The 17,526-nt window shown below is 36.5% G+C and overlaps 1 non-coding gene and 1 pseudogene across 1 annotated transcript; both read left to right on the forward strand.

The window, feature by feature from the left end:
* Window positions 1-5,789: 5,789 nt before the first annotated feature.
* LOC145010262 (epoxide hydrolase 2-like) lies at window positions 5,790-16,049 on the forward strand (annotated as a pseudogene).
* TRNAL-AAG (transfer RNA leucine (anticodon AAG)) lies at window positions 10,914-10,994 on the forward strand. The gene has a single exon. It is a non-coding gene; the product is annotated as a tRNA-Leu (tRNA).
* Window positions 16,050-17,526: the final 1,477 nt, after the last annotated feature.

The raw sequence follows: 17,526 nt of genomic DNA on the forward strand, positions 1-17,526 counted from the left end.
GATCTCATAACTAACTAGGCCCACGCACGGCCTCCAGCCAACTCCATCATCATGATCAATACTTGGGGCCAGACCATATCGATTACTATTGCATGGTGACATGTTTACTCATTCTCCTCATATCGATCCACTAACACATACAGAGTCTTCAGCATGACTGGACCGCCTTTCCAGGCCTTCAGCCTATCTGGACCACTCTCAGAACCTTCAGCATGTTTGGACCACCCTCCTAGGCCTTCAGCTTGTCTGGACCGTTCCCCGAGCCTTCGGCCTGAATGGTACGCCTCTCGGCCTTCAGTCTATCCGAACCGCTCAAAACCGATGTACGTCGCCCTGAACCATTCTTCCTGTGAATCTCTCCCATGCAGTATGTTCTAGCCCTCTAGGGGTTCCGAACTCCCATTTTGTTCCCAGAATCCTTTCCATGGCCTAAACCCAGGCCTCACATCGACCAACTACCTTCCCTGAAACCATGGTCTGTTCCCTACCCCACTTGTCTATCACTTGCTCCAATCATGCCACACTCTCAGCTAACAACGTCGATAAATCTAAACAACTAACCAACCCTGGATACTTGCTGTTTTACCAGGGAATTTTCCAATTCTCCCCACCTAGTGTACCAACTACTAACTTCCGTTGACAAACCGGCATAACTCGATCGACCTTACTTGATAGAGTTTCCCCCTCTTCTCCCATACTAAATCCCTCCAGAGTGAGCAGCCTCCATAGGTCACTCTCCCGACATCGCACATCCCGAACTCCAAGAAAATTCGAATCTCAACTTGAACACTTCTCGCAACGTCGTTGCTATTCCAAGAAACGAGATCATACACCTTATCTTTCAACCAAGAATCCTCCTGAATGCTAACGAACTACAACTCCTAACTACTAAGATCCCCAACAATACTATGAATCATGCGAAAAAGGCGAACAGATTTACAATACCACATAATCAGCAAATGACAATATATCAAAATGGAAACATACCCGCAGCTGCATCCGGCTCTGACCTGACCTCCTCTACTGTAAACTGGAAAGCACGTCCCTAAGCCCTTGGAGGCTCCGTTCCACCCTGACCTCCACCCGTAATCCTCAAAGTGGTCGATGTTGGAGCCTGCACCGGTCTTGCAACAAGCTGTGGACAGTTGACCCTCAAGTGTCCAACCTGATGATAATGATAACAGATCCTCATATCCTGAGCCGGGACCGACTGACGGCAATCCCTCGCATAGTTCCCTTCTTTCCCACACTTGCTACACGCACCACCGGACCTACAAACTCCGACATGACCCTTCCCACACTTCTCACAAGTGCGGATGCTCTGACCTCCAACCGTAGAGTCAACAGTTTTGGACCATTTTGGCACCAGCTGCGACTGCACCGGGGCCTGCCTCTGCTCTCTCATAACTGCAACTCCATCTCTAACTCCCGCCGCCTGGCGGCCTCCTACAGCTCTAACAAGGTATCACACCTCTTCGTGGACAGAAACTATCTGATGTGATGATTTCCCTCTTGAGAATACTCAGATATCGGGACCTCTGAGCCTGCTCCGAAGCAAACTCCGGGCAAAACATCGCCCTCTCAGTAAACATCTTGGTGATCTCCTTCACTGACTCTGAATCTTGCTTCAGCTCCAGGAACTCCTGAGCCAACCTCTTTCTCAACTCGTGGAACATAACGAGTGTTGAACATCTCCCAGAACTGATCCCAAGTAACCGCAGCCTGCTGCACATCAGAATAAGATCCCATAGACAACCTCCACCAATCCTTTGTCCCGAGCCTCAAAAGGTTCGGAGCGCACCTCACCCTTTGATTCGTAGGGCATGAACACGTGAAGAAACATCCCTCCACATCTGTCAACCATCTCATAGCAACGATCGGATCCTGAACTCCATCGAAAATAGGGGGCTTCATATTATCGAAACCCCAATACTGAAAACCTCGACCGGTTCCTCCCCCTTCCGCTGCTACAACCGTTGTAGTTGCCGCGACAGCCGCCTCTGTAAGAGATGCATAGCGCTCATCAAAGTACTCAACCATGGCGGTGTTGATCGACCCAAACATCTCCGACAACTCAGCCTGGAACATAGCAGCAACCTCATCATACAGGATCTCATGAATCCTGGCATCCAGCTCATCCATATTCATCTGACCAATGGCCTCGGGTGGTACTGATCCATCCTGAACACCCTCTCCTGATCCCGCTCCCAAACCGGATCCTGCCCCGAGACGTCTCGTAATAGCCATGCTAAAAATACGCCACAAGATATTATACATTCCTCATAATAACCCCAAGAACTAGCTCCCAACAAAACCCTAGGGGTTTTGACTTCCTTGATACGCATATGGGTCCTGTGCTTTTAGTAGTACGGGCCCATACTACCTTCCTCACCTACCCATATTTGTATGAAGTATCACCACAACACCCTAACAATAGCACATACATAATGAACACTCGATCCTCACTCCTAGAGGAGCACCACTATCCCATAACCGACCTACCGGTCTCGCACAACCCTCCCATCCATGAAAATTCCACCAACCCAGCAACACTAGTGTATGCTAGTCATACATAACGCAGGACCCTATAGACTTTCGAATATCCAATCCTACCCTAAGCTCCCAATCATACAAGAACAGAACATAAGGTCAAATCAAACATTCTCAGGCTATAAGATCTTAATTATGCATAACCATGACGCATACACTAAATAACTACAGTAATGATGTCAATTTCATACAAAGGAAACCCTAGGCTAGCAGGCATCATATAATCAGGCAATTCTACCATGCAATTCATGAAGATCCCTAGCCTAGTACTAGCATGTTGTTCTAAGAAATCACATAATCAAATGACTTTATGGTATTTTGAGGTCTACTTACTGGCTCTGGCTGGTCGTACCCTCTGAATCCTCCTTAACTTATTTCAAAAAAACCTTTTGAAAACCATTTTGAAAAATCCCTCCTTGATTTGAGACTGGATTCACACGAATGTTTCTTCAATTCACTCAAACTAAGGCTCTGATACCAACTTGTAACGACCATAAAGTTTGAGCCGATTTAAAACATTTTAATTCATTCAAAAACCATTAAGTTCATATATCTTGTTTTCAAAATAGTTTAAACATAAGAGTATCCCCCATAACCATATCACATAAATCATAAAACATGAGGAGCGGTACGATCAGGCCTTCGCCTTGCCACAATCTCCTGAAGTACCTGAAACAATACACTGAACTATAAGCCCGAAAGCTTAGTGAGTTACCCCCAAAATACCAACCACACATAAACATACTCATAACATATCACAAATAGAACATCCATGCACATCGGGTCTACTGTGTGACTGGTCCGCCCGCACCGGGCCTTCAGTCCACCTGGTCCACCCTCCGAGTCTAGCCATGTACATTGAGTCTACAGTGTGATTGGTCCGCCCACACCGTGCCTTCAATCCACCTGGTCCACTCTCTGAATCTACAATATGACTGGTCCGCCCACACTGGGCCTTCAGTCGGCCTGGTCCACTCTCCGATCCTCGGCATGTTTGGTCCGCCCTCTTGGGGCCTTCAGCCTATCCAGACCGCTCGTTGGGCCTTCAGAATATCCGGTCCGCCCTGGGTATGTTGGCCTATAGCACAAAGCAGGACCCGCCTCAACCCAACCCCCATCGAACAACCATGTGCACATAAAAAAAATTAATCACATAACAAATCCTTAACCAGACAACCAGTCTAACAGATCACATAGCATGTCAACATCCTAACCAGGATTCCGACCTAACCGGTCACGAGCATAACATTACCCTATATATCGGGTACCAACCTTAACCAGGTCACTAACATAACACCATCCTAATACCAGGATGCAGATCTAGCAAAGCAATAACATAACAAACAATACCTGGATTTCCATCCGATAAAGGGCCGGCCTTGGTGCCGCAGACCCTGTCGATATAGTGAGGATAACTCACCTGCAATTGCCGACTGAAGAGATAAGACCAAGCTGCTCCTACCACCGACACGAACTTCACCACAGAACACTACCAAAGAACCAATTCCATAAATACCAAAATACCCTTGGAAGTCAAACTGGTCAACTCTTGGTCAAATTCAAAGTCCTCAATCAAAGTCAACCTTCCTGGTTGATTCTACTCGCCGAGTCAACCTGTCGACTAGTCGAGTTCCTATACTCAAAAACTCCCATAACACGACTCAACTCGCCGAGTCGCCCCAAAACTCGTCGAGTCCAACGATCTTTGAGTCCTGTCCTGTCCAGTTCACTGAGTCGCCAACCGACTCACTGAATCCAAGGCTTTTACCAAAAAAAGGTTACGGTTCTGCGTCCTGACTCGCCGAGTCCAAGAACAGACTCGTCGAGTCCAAGGCAATCTTCAAAAGACTCGTCGAGTTGTTCTTCCAACTCGTCGAGTCCATGCACATGTTCATACAACTCGTCGAGTACACCTATGTGACTCGCCGAGTCTCTCCAGTTCTCAATCCATTCATAGGCTTTTCGAGCCATGTAGAGGCTCTAATCCATAGATCCACTCTTCTACAGTCTAACCCTCACATAAAGTTGCAAACTTTACGTGAAAGCAAGGAGATATAGGCCCAAAACACACTAGGGCTTGGGTTTTAGACAAAGGGGCTTCACCAACAACTCAATGACTGAAACTTTATGACATTCTAGGCCATCAAAAATCTAGATCTAGAGTAGCAACCTCAGATCTAAACTCCAACTCGGAATAGATCTCAAACAAGCTAAGGAACTCCACATCAACCACCAAGGATGAACCACAAAGGAAATTAGCTTGAGATTATGGCTTCTTACCTCTAAAATGTGCCCAAACAGATGTAGATCCCAGATCCACACAAGCCCCTTGATGCTAGCCTCTAATTCCTCAAGCTCTTTCCACCAAATTCCTCTTCCAAGCTCCAATCTCCTCAACAATGAAGTCTCACACGAAAATTAGGGTTTCTGGAACTCTCAGGGGGATCAGGAGGCTGGGAGAAGGAGATAAAGTCCTTTAAATATGGTGCAACCCTCGGGATTAGGGTTTTCTCTCTTCAGCACCAACTCGTTGAGTCCAAGCCGCTGACTCGGCGAGTAAGCGTACCTACTCGTCGAGTCCCTGCTTCACTTTAAACCCTTCAATTATACTTCTGAAATTCGGGATGTTACAAAGAAGCGTTAGTGTTAGAATTTTTTTTTCATATAACATCATCCACTAAAGAATTTAAATAGTCATATGCCGCCCTAGAAAATAGTAAAAAATAACATCCCAGAACCCTAGAACCCGATAGACAAAATTGTAAGAATGGTCTTTGTGGTTAGATAGAAATTGTCGCTTTAAGCCAAAAAGTTTTCGACCAACACTTATGGTCTAAAGGTTTTCAATTTGTTGTCAGTTTGGTTCATTTTGGTTTGAATTTTCCTAAAATGATGAATTTACCCTTTGTATTTTCATTTTCAATTTTTTATTTGATATAATATTTTTGTAATTTAAAAAAAAAAGGAAATTACCCCATCCAATTCTCTCCCTTAATAACTCCATCTCTCTCTCTCTCTCTCTCTATATATATATATATATATATATATATATATATATATATATATATATATATATATATATATCTCCCTCTCTCTCTTTCTCTCTCTCTCTCTCTCTCTTTTTTCATTCCGTCCCGACCACACCCAGTAAGCCCACCACCGCCAATCGAACCACCAAACCCACCGTTGATGTCAGAACCCTAGAATTTTCCGACGTCAACTTCGCCGTAGAAAAAGAAATGAGAGTTGAACCATTTGTCTATTTCCTTCTCTTACAACGTTGCCTTCATCTGTTCATCACCGGCGACACTGTAAGGTTTCTAGTGGGGTTAGTTTTCAGAACGTCTATCTCCGACTTTGATGGCGCAAGGGTTAGAGCGGCGGCGTCTAGGTTGCTTAGATCTATAACTCGATAATCGATGTGTCGTTGCTAAAGTTTGCAGAGGCGACAACGGAATGACTTTGTCTCTCTCCGTTCTTACTTCACCACGAACAGATCGTCGGACCTCCGTTCTCGTCTAGTCGTTGGACTTCCCTTTCGCATATCAAATGCATCAAAACTCCTGTGGGTTTCACCACGAATGGGAGCAACGATATGAAGCAGAATATTGATTAGGGTTTTATAGGCGACGACAGTGATATGCAGCAGAAGATCAATTTACGTTTGTGAATGTTTAAAGTGAGAACGAATGGAGTAGAGTTTGTAGCTCCGATCTCTAATATACATTTCTGTCTCTCCTCGTCTCCCACTTGTCTCTTCATCTCCCTCATCCGACTTCAGGTGGTGGTGGTTGTGCTACCGGCGGTAGCAGCGGCGATGCCCTTCATATTTTTTGAAACCCTAGCTGGTTCAAGTGTGTTCTTGTATATATCAAATTTCTTGTTTTTTGTATGAAATCTTGAACAGATGTATGTGTTTGGTGTTAGAAAATCTCTTTGGTGTTAGAAAATCTCTAGGATTTGTATGTGTTCTTATTTGTTAAATTTATGATTTTTTAGTGTGTGTGTGTGTGTGTGTGTTCAGATAACATGTTTGTCTGGGGTTCATGTATGTTAAATTTCAGATTTCTTGTGTTCTTGTATGTTAGAAAATCTGGAGAAAGAGTGTGGGTTCATCAGGAAAGATATATATATATATATATATATATATATATATATAGAGAGAGAGAGAGAGAGAGAAAGAAAGAGAGATTGTGGTGGTGGTTTCCAGCATGTGGAAGTTGGTTGTTCATATTTTTCTGGCAGATGATGCAGGGAGAGAGAGGTGTTGACCAGTGCTGGTGGTGTTTACCGGAAAATTGAGAGTGGTGGTTCGACTGGCGGTGGTAGGTTGACTGGTTGTGGTCTGTGACGGAATGCAGAGAAAGAAAGTGTGTGTGTGTGTATGTGTGTGTAAGAGAGAGAGAGGGAGAGAGAGAGAGAGAGAGAGAGAGAGATAGAGTTATTACGGAAGCAATGTTTTGAAAACCGGACCGGACGTCGAACCGACCGTCCCACCGGGTCGATGGTTCAATTAGTTCGACCGGTTGAACCAATCCCAAAAACCGGATGAATCGGATGACGTCATATATATATATATATATATATATATATATATATATATATATATATATATATATATATATATATATATATATATATTACGATTTAAAATAAAACAACACATTTTGAAGTTTTGTGTTTTAATAATTTATATGATTCTTTCTTAAATGTTTCTTATAAAGATAATAGAAAAAATAAAAAGAAAAAAGAAAAAAACTATCCTAGTATTGAGTGTAGAGTGGAATACGGAGACTCCATTGTAATTGTTATATATGTTTATTTAGTTTGCTCCCACGTCCCACATCACCAAAAAACTGAAGCAGGGGCTTTTAGAGTTCTATATAAAGAAGCCAAGTACTAACGATGCATAGAAACACATTTCAAATAAAAATGGGACCCTTCCTTTGGTTTTCACTCAGTACAAATTTTATATCTATCTTTTTAAAACCACCGGTTTTTTCCGGTTGGACCACATCGGTTTTCACCGGGTTTTGGTTAAATCGTCGGTTTTTTCCGGTTTGGCTTACAAGCGGTTTTATCGCCTTAAAAAACCGGTACCACAGCCGGTTCCCGGTTCAACCGGCCGGTCCGATCCGGTTTTTAAAACAGTGTACGGAAGAGAATTGGATGGAGTAATTTTTTTAATTTACAAAAATATTATATTAAATAAAAAAATAGAAAATAAAAATACAGAGGATAAATTCGTCATTTTAAGAAATTCAAACCAAAATTGACACAAGAAAATGAAAACCTTGAGCTCAGTCCAAACTTTTTGGTCCAAAATGATAATTTTCATCTAACTATAGATCACTCTTACAGTTTTATCAACCATATAATATAAGACATTGTAAAAAATAAAAATGTATGATACTTATTTTACCAATATATTCAATGTACTATAAAACGATACTTACATTTCTCTACTCATAATAATAATATGTAAACCATAAAAAGCAACGTATTTACGATTTTGTATCATAATTAGATCAAACATCATCATACTTCCATTTCTTTATGGCCAATAACAATATGCAAAATGAATCTTGCAAACAGTTCACAAGTTTCAGTTTATATATGGTTGTAGTGAAGGTAAAGGGCTACGTTCACACTTATCATGTTGCTATTATGGATAAAAAAGAAAGTGAAAATAACAAAATTAGCCATATTTTTAATCATTTGCCATGTAATGCCCAAAAAAATCCAATTCCTAAATATAACCACACATTTTGCAGAGGACCCACTACGAAATGTAGTGGACATTTCAAAATGCTATACATATGTTAATAACCTTAAAATAACTTGTGCAATGAAGCACTATGAAAAAAAAAATCTGTGAATTTGTTCATATTTTTATGAGATTCATTTATCAAGAAAGCATTTTTTTTGTTGTTGTAGGGATCTTCAAAGACCATTTTTGCATCAATGGGAGAGCTTCATATTGCGAAAACAAAATCTAAGGTTGAGAGATTTTACCAAAAATTTAACATAAAAATGAGGAAAACTGAAGAAAAAAAAAAGTCTTAAATATAAAGGACCATTTCGTAGAAAATAGTGCATTTTCGATGGGTCCGCTAAGAAATGTGTCGGTTACAAATGAGTACGTTTGGTTTGTTCATTGGGTTTCGTGAGATTTGGTTGGAATTGGAATCAAATACATTTCAATCATGTGTTCGTTGCAAATGAGTAGGTAAGTAGGTAACTAAATTTCATTGGAATTCACAAAATCCTATGATCAATGGATTTCAAAATCCATCTTACAATTTCACAAATACCTGTTTAACCTTAGAATTTCACTAAGGTTTTAATTCCAAGCATGTCCTTGTTAAAAATACTCAAATACGTTTAACACTAAAATTTCACAAGTAAACTATTCTCCATATGTTTTCCCTCTTCCTATTCAAAAATGCTCATTGATTCTATTTCATTTATTGTCAACCAAATGTGTGGAGAATTCAATTCCCTTAGATTCCATTTCTTTTGACAAATCTGAACTACAATTATAGTGTTACATTAAACATTTTACAATCGGTTCTTAATATAAATTTCGTAGATACATTCCATAAAATGATTTATCAAGTGCTTGACCGGAAATATCAAGTGATGTGAACTGTGAAGTGCTTCAAATATGTAGAATAGAAACTTTTTTTTATAGATACACATCTTTGTTATCTTTATATATCAAAATATAGTAATCATATATCTTCATCTCCACGGTTCACAAAAGTTTGATCATTTTTTCAAACAATCAATAATATTAAGTACTCTGTCAGCTAAATATCTTGCCAAAAGAGAAAAACAACAATACTAAAATGCAATTTAATAAACAATTTAAGGGTAATTTCACAAAAGACCCATAACTTTTAACGATTTTCCGGTTTAAATCAAAACTTTTTTTCTTTTACAAAAAACCTACACTTTTCACATATTTTTCTATTTTGCTCCATTATCAATTTGCACATTAACTTCCGGTATATAAAGTTCAATTTGACGATTATACTATTTAAACCAAAGCTTTTTTTTCCAAAAAAATAATCTACAACTTTCCCCAAAAAAAAAAATATTTAACTTTCCCGAATGACCAAAGGGTTAAAAAAAACATTTTTCCTAGCGTGGTATCATTATACGACTTATTTATATCACTAAAAAAACATTCTTTAAAATAAGCGAAGAGGAACTAATATCTTTTTTCCAAACTTCAAAATATAAAGAGGAGCTTATATGTCTTGTTTGATTTATTCATTCATCAACCAAGTTATCACCTGATCTCTTATTTTTCTAGAGGCATACTGAATTTACACTTCCAAATCTACCAATCGTCATCATCTTCTTGGTGATTTGAATGCTCAACTTATTTTGGGTTAGGATGTTTTTATTATGTTAAAGAAGTAAGTATATCAGTATATGAATATAGTCACAACATAACATGCATGAAACTGAACTAGGTCATATTACTTCACACTTAAATATATTTGCATATAGCAGGAGGGAATAAAGGAGTATTTCCTGCAGGGTTGCACATACATCTTAGCGTTATATGAATATGATGTGATCAATGAAGTCTCTTCAAAGGGGTTGGGTTAGATTAGATTCTTCATGAATAATCTTATATGAATATGATCAGCTTTTCATGCCTAAAACATTTGCATCTATCATCAATCAATCATATACCATTTATATATACACTCCAAAACATGTTATATCAGTAGTACAAGAATGCAGCAGCATTGACAATCAATCATGGTTCATGGATGGTGTACATGTCAATGAGAAAGAAGATTCTTTTTTGTTTTTGTGAAAATGAAAATGATTTTGTGTTTGGTCAAGAAAGATGATTCGTTACAAGGTATATAAGGTGAAAAGTTACAGTTGCATCAAGGCATCAATCTGATTCTGATAATAAATATTTTGTTTTGATGACATTAATTGGATATATAGCAACGTATTTCAAGTGAGAATGGAACATAATTCATCATAGTATACAGTATACACAAACATAGTCGGACACATGCATGTTGCATCAAGATCATGTAAAATGTTTTCTGTTAATTAAAGTCTTTTTGGGTTTACTGAAAACATCATTGTGTATATATAATATATAGTCTTGCTCATGACTTACTTATGATGCTTCTTTAAGTTCATTTTTTTGACAAAAGATGCAATCGGATATATTAATCACAAGTGCAAAAAATAATTCCAAAATCCAAACAATAAAACTGAAATATTGAAACTTGAAAAATAAGGCTAATAATTCTTTTTGGTTATATAAAATTATAAACAACCAGATTCGTTTTTATAGAGAAAAAGAAAAAAGCAGAACACAAGTTGAGATGGCCGAGTTGGTCTAAGGCGCCAGATTAAGGTTCTGGTCCGAAAGGGCGTGGGTTCAAATCCCACTCTCAACATTTCTAAGATTTTTTTATAATGCGTTTTAAACATATAGTTTGAACAGAAATTGAGTTATATTTATACGGAATCTTAAAATAAAAAATAAAAAATAAAAAACAAACACCAGCGAAGAGTAACTAAAGCTTTGACTAAACAATCATAACTCATGGATGTCACATACACGATGTACTCTAATGCTCTTCACAAAAGGACTACTTTAGATGATTGTTTGCTTTTACCATGTATCTCCGTAAGAGAAGCATCACATACAAATTTCTATGGTTCATTTTTTATATTCATATTCATTCAAGTGTAATAAAATAACTTATAAGATACAATATTGGTAAGTATATATATATATATATATATATATATATATATATATATATATATATATATATATATATATATATATAGAGAGAGAGAGAGAGAGAGAGAGAAAAAAAAAGAGGTAGGTTCAAATGTTTCTAGCAACTATTGTGTGCATAAATATACCAATAGAAAATTAAGAAAAAATAAATAATTAAAGAAATCATTTAAAGGTATTATAGTAATCTTTGCATAGTTAATTATGGTAGATCAACAACAATTTCTTATATCACGCAAGAAGTAAAGATAAATATAGAACATTAGCCCTAAATCGATTTCACTGCTTCCCGCCACTCCTGGAGATCGATTTCACCATTTCTCTCTGTTTTCTCTATTTGTTCCATATTCAAGCCCTAAATCGATTGACGAAATGAATGATATGTGAATGGTTGTTACAATTGTAGAAATAAAAGAGAGAGAGAAGGAATGCAGAGATGGGTTAGGTCCCAATTGTACTGCTACTCCACGGCTTCCCTGAGCTCTGGTACTCCTGGCGCCATCAAATCATCTACCTCGCCGCCCACGGGTACCGAGCAGTCACCCCTGACCCCCGTGGCTATGGAGACACCACCGGAGCACCTATTGACGATCCTACCAAGTTCACTACACTCCATGTTGTCGGCGACATGGTTGCACTCATCGCCGCTCTTGGTGTAGATAAGGTGTTTGTGGTTGGGCATGACCGGGGTGCCATGATTGCTTGGAGCCTTTGTTTATTTAGATCTGACAAAGTTAAAGCCTTGGACAATTTGAGCGTTCACTTTGGCCCAAGAAACCCTCATTAGAAAATTGTAGAGATTTTCCGTGTTGCATACAGAGATGATCACTACATTTGCCGATTTCAGGTAACATTTCTGCTATAAAACTCTTACCGAAATTTTAAGAACTATATCTTGTTGTAGGAACCATGGGAAATAGAAGTTGTGTTTGCGAGTCTTGGAACCAAGAAGGTTTTTGAGAAATTCTTGACACATCGTGATCCTGATCCGTTTTATTTCCCTAAAGATAAGCCCTTCGGAGCTTTTGTGACAACCCGATATTTCGAGACAATGAAATGTAACACCAGTTAAATATAGGTAAAAAATTAACTTTCCTAAAATCTTATTTGGGTTAAATAAAGTGGTAGGAATCGTATCAAGGTTTTCGTGCATATAAAGAACACTAAAATCCGAGTTATAACGAAAAAGTTATGACCAATCTAAGATTCGCAGCAAAAATCGGCAACACTGATAGACGTAAAACGCGAAGTTTCAATACAATAATTTTTAACCTTAGGTATCTAAATGAAAGTTTTAGATATCCTAAAACCGTAAACATACATAAAAAGAATTCCCAAATCTGACTTCATATGAGGAAGTTATGATTTTTCGAAGTTTCAGATATAGCAGTAGACAGCTAAAAACTCGAAATCGAGATCGAACGGATTTTTGCCAACATGACCTAAACAAGAATCGAAGATCTCATCAATGGTATTACAACGGTAAAAAGTCTGGCGAAAACAGACAGGGAACGAAGGAGTTATGAAATTTTAACGGACTTTTCTTGTCCCGGCCTATTAAAAATATTATATTAAAAATAAAATCAAAATTAGCCGACGGAGTCTAAACGAAAGTTGTAGATCGTAGTCTCACCTACGCATGGATATAAAGAACTTCAAAAACAGAGTTCGTATGAGGAAGATATGAATTTTTGAAGTTTATTAATAATTAAAATATTTAATTTAGTTATAAATACCCGATATTATCCGTTGGAGGAGGAGTCACCGGTCTAATCCGGATTACGCCCAGCGTAATACCTTGGTACACCCAGCGTAATCCGAGGATTCAGACCCTATATAAAGGGTGCGAGGATGCCGGCCAATTTTGCTCATTTCCTCCCTTTCTCGCGCCGAAGCTCTGCATTTCAACCCTCAGAGCCATCCCAAAGTCCCGGTTTTCATATCCAAGTTCGGAAGGAAGTTTTACGCTCCCGAGATTCCCGAGATTCCCAAGAATCTCGAGAGATCCGCTTTCTCGAGTAGAAGTTCTGCTCGGTTTTCGTCACGCTTTCTTCAATCAATCAAGTGAGTTCATACCCCTACAATCCACACTTTTAAATGTTTTATAAATATTTTTATATGCTTTTAAGGGGGCGAATACAAGTAAAACACTCGATTATTATCATGTGTTATACAAAGTTTCATTATACACTTTTTATCAATGGAATCATATGTGATTTATAACTATTATAGGGAAACTTTCGTATGCAAAATATACCACGATAACATCTTATCTTTTGAAATAAGAAATGATTTATGGATATATGTAAATCAAACACTCTGCTTATACTGTATGTCTGTATGTATATGTGTCCATCTTTGGCACGAAAAACATCAATCTTTTGCTATACTTGTTTTTAATTAATCAATCTTATGGGATTTATAACTAGTATACAAATGGATTTACTACACGTTTAGCAGTTTCACCAAACATAATACTTCAAATGACTTCTTAAACGTTTTTACATGTTTAAAACTCTTTATCACACTGTCTTACACACTGTAAGTTCCTTTCAAACTCTGTTACATGGGTGTTTTCAAACAAATATTTTCCTTATACTTAAACTGTCTTATCAAACAAAATACTTTCAATCGTTTTATAAACTGACATCATGTCGATCTTTTCTTAGATATTAATCTTTTTCAAAGGTTTTACAAAACTTCTTTTATGCTTTTATATTATCAAATGCATGCCCATATATTTATAGTTATATAAGTAATGTTTAAAGGACTTAGGGAGGCTAACTCATTCTATTTCTTTTTCCTCATTGGGATGTGGCTATGGGATATCGTCTATCCGTCCGAATATCATCTAAATATTAGTTATATATATATATATATATATATATATATATATATATATATATATATATATATATATATATATCATGTGTACATATGTAGACATAAAAGTTTTCCTCAATCAGTTCGGTACCTTTGGGTAGCAAAGGCATACTTCAGGTTATACACGTACATTACTAGTAACTATAATAGGTATAGTTAGGATATACTATTTACCATTTCAAGTACAAGGAATCACACAAGAGTCAGTTCATTCATGAGTCTATACAATACATTACATGCTACATGAATATGATTACATAGATGCGCTTACATGAATACGTTTACATAGATACGCTTACATGAATCCTCTTACATGGATACTTTTACCTAGATACTATATGATGAGATACTATTACATATTATACATATAAATTAGATCTATCTAAGTACAAGGAATCACACAAGAGTCAGTTCATTCATGAGTCTATACAATACATTACATGCTACATGAATATGATTACATAGATGCGCTTACATGAATACGTTTACATAGATACGCTTACATGAATCCTCTTACATGGATACTTTTACCTAGATACTATATGATGAGATACTATTACATATTATACATATAAATTAGATCTATCTATCCTAGTACAAACAGATACTTTGCGGGGCTAACCATTCTTATAACCTCTGTTAGCTACAGAGGTAAATGCACATCTATGGGTGTCTACGGTTGATACCATTATAGGTATACTTTAAGGGATTAACTATTCCTACACCCAACTGTTAGCAACAGAGGTAAATGTACATTTTCGGATGACTACAGTTAATACTATTCGGTAATTCCTATGTCGTGTTTATCCTAGTACCAAAGGATAATATTTAAGTTATTAGTTCATTTCCTTTACTTTGTTATACATTCGCATAAACGACGAGGTAGACTAATACTTATATAATTATATTACTACCTTTATTTTGTGACACATTTACATAATCGATGAGGTAGATTATAGTTTTATAACAATAGTTAAACAGGGAAAAACCGTCACATTTACAGTGATGCGTACTTTCAAAACAGTTAGGTCTTGGTAGAAGACTACTCTTTATACTAATAGAAATCATAGTGATTTGCTAGGGTGTTCAAACGTTTTCAACTACTTTCAAACAGTTCATACTTATACATACTTTTTTCCAAATGTTTACAAGTCTTTACTTTCCAGTTTTGCAAATCAAAGACACATTAATACTTATGAATTCACCAGCTTTATTGTTGATACTCGCTTTCAAAATAACTTGTATTCTCAGGTCACAAATAAGACAGGTACGACGACCAGGTTTTGTGAAGACGGAGCAGTCCAGACTCGTCTTATTCTGATTATTCATATTATTTTTGTATATTATGAAAGAACACACTTGTAACTAAAATTATACTATTAATGCAATGGATGTTGTTGTTTCTTGTTTACTACTTTACATTGTTGTGATACATTACATAACATCCTCCGCCCCAGAACGTTTCCGCCATTCTCGGTTTTGGGGTGTGACAGCTTTGTATGATACTCCTGTCATCTTGCCATTATGGTTATCCGAAGAAGATGTTGAATATTACACCAAAAAGTTCGAGCAAATTGGTTTCACAGGAGGAATAAACTACTACCGATGTTTTGACCTGTAAGTTTTTATCTATTCTTTATGTCTTTACTTGTTGAATTGAATAATTACTTATATTGTTGTTGTTGTTCCTTTTCAGTTGTTGCACAGAAAGTACAATGGGAATTTCCTGTTTAATATGTTGGGAAAATGGAAGGAATCTGAATACTTTGGTCAATCTGTTCCAGTTGGTGGTCTTGCTTATTATGTTACCGCACCTTCTTAAGGTAATGACTGACTCCATTCACATTCCTTGATTTATGATGATTTATTATTTGTTTGCATGTGAATATCATCATCAGCTTGGTTGATATGGCAGCAAATCCCTTCCATGCTCTCTTCTTTTTTTTTCTTTTTTTTAAATATTTTAGTTAATTGAGTAATACTTAAAGGTTTGCAAACTATCTTTAAATGGTTTCAAACTTTATAATTTTTTATTTTCACCTACAGTAATATAACTTGTTTGCTTTATCAAATGAATGTTAACCTAAAAATTCTTTCAGAATGAGGGTAATATTCTTTTAGAATAAAGAGGGTTTTAGTTTAAAGAAGGCTACTATTCTTTCAGAATGAAGAAGGGAAATATTCTTCACATGTAATCCTGCAAATTGATCAGACCTAGACAACCAAAAAGGGTAGGGAAGCCTTAATTTTATTACAATGATTGTTCTCTAGGAATGAACTCGAATTTTATTCTTTATTTTTTTTTCATATCAGAATGCAAACATAAGTGTATCACTACAAATTACTTGGCAATGAATTTCTGATAGAAATGACTTGAAGAATGGCTTAAAGACCTGATGGGAAAGACTTGAAGAATGAATTAAAGAATGATCACACTCATTGTTTAAGAATGTTGTTATTCTTTAAGAATTATACTTGTTATTCTTTCAGAATGTTTGTTATTATTTAATTAATCACAATCATACAATGTAATTATTTGGTATATTATTAGTTCAAGAATCGTTTTGTGTATTCTTTCAGAATATATTTACTAGTTTATGGTTGATATTCTGTCATTCTGACAGAATAAAATCGAAAAATATATTTAGTAGTTTATGGTTAAAATTCTATCATTCTGATAGAATAAAATCGGATTTTTAATTTTAAATTAATTTAAAATATTCAAATTTTTAAAAATAAATGAATTAATTATCCCTAAAAATCCGAAAAATTTCGTTTTTTTAATATAGGTTGATTGACTAAAATGTCCTTATGCTCAAATTTGTGTGATTATATGGTACATGTTATCCTATTCTACTATCATAGACTCTCAGATCATGAACTTTGATTATATTCCATCACATGGTCTAGATCTGTGCATTCTGACACACAATAGTTACTAGAAACAAAATAACCTAACCCTATATATATATATATATATATATATATATATATATATATATATATATATATATATAGGGGAGGGTTCAATTGAGAAAAAAAAAGGTTGAGAATGGTGGAATCATTCTCAGTCAATCATTTATTTTTGTCGCAAAAGGCTACAACGTACCGGCGGAAATGAGAAATGAATGCACATGTGTTTTCCAACATAACATATTTCCTTAAACTACGCTAATCATTACCTTAATATATACAAAAAATAGTTTTTTCGTTTTTTTAATTTTTATAAGCTATTTTTATCAAAAAATGATTTTAAATATACCAAAATTCATGATTTTTTATTCTCTACAAATAGACAT

The sequence above is a fragment of the Lactuca saligna genome, chromosome 8 (assembly GCF_052625555.1).
Source record: "Lactuca saligna cultivar CGN05327 chromosome 8, ASM5262555v1, whole genome shotgun sequence".
NCBI lineage: Eukaryota > Viridiplantae > Streptophyta > Magnoliopsida > Asterales > Asteraceae > Lactuca > Lactuca saligna.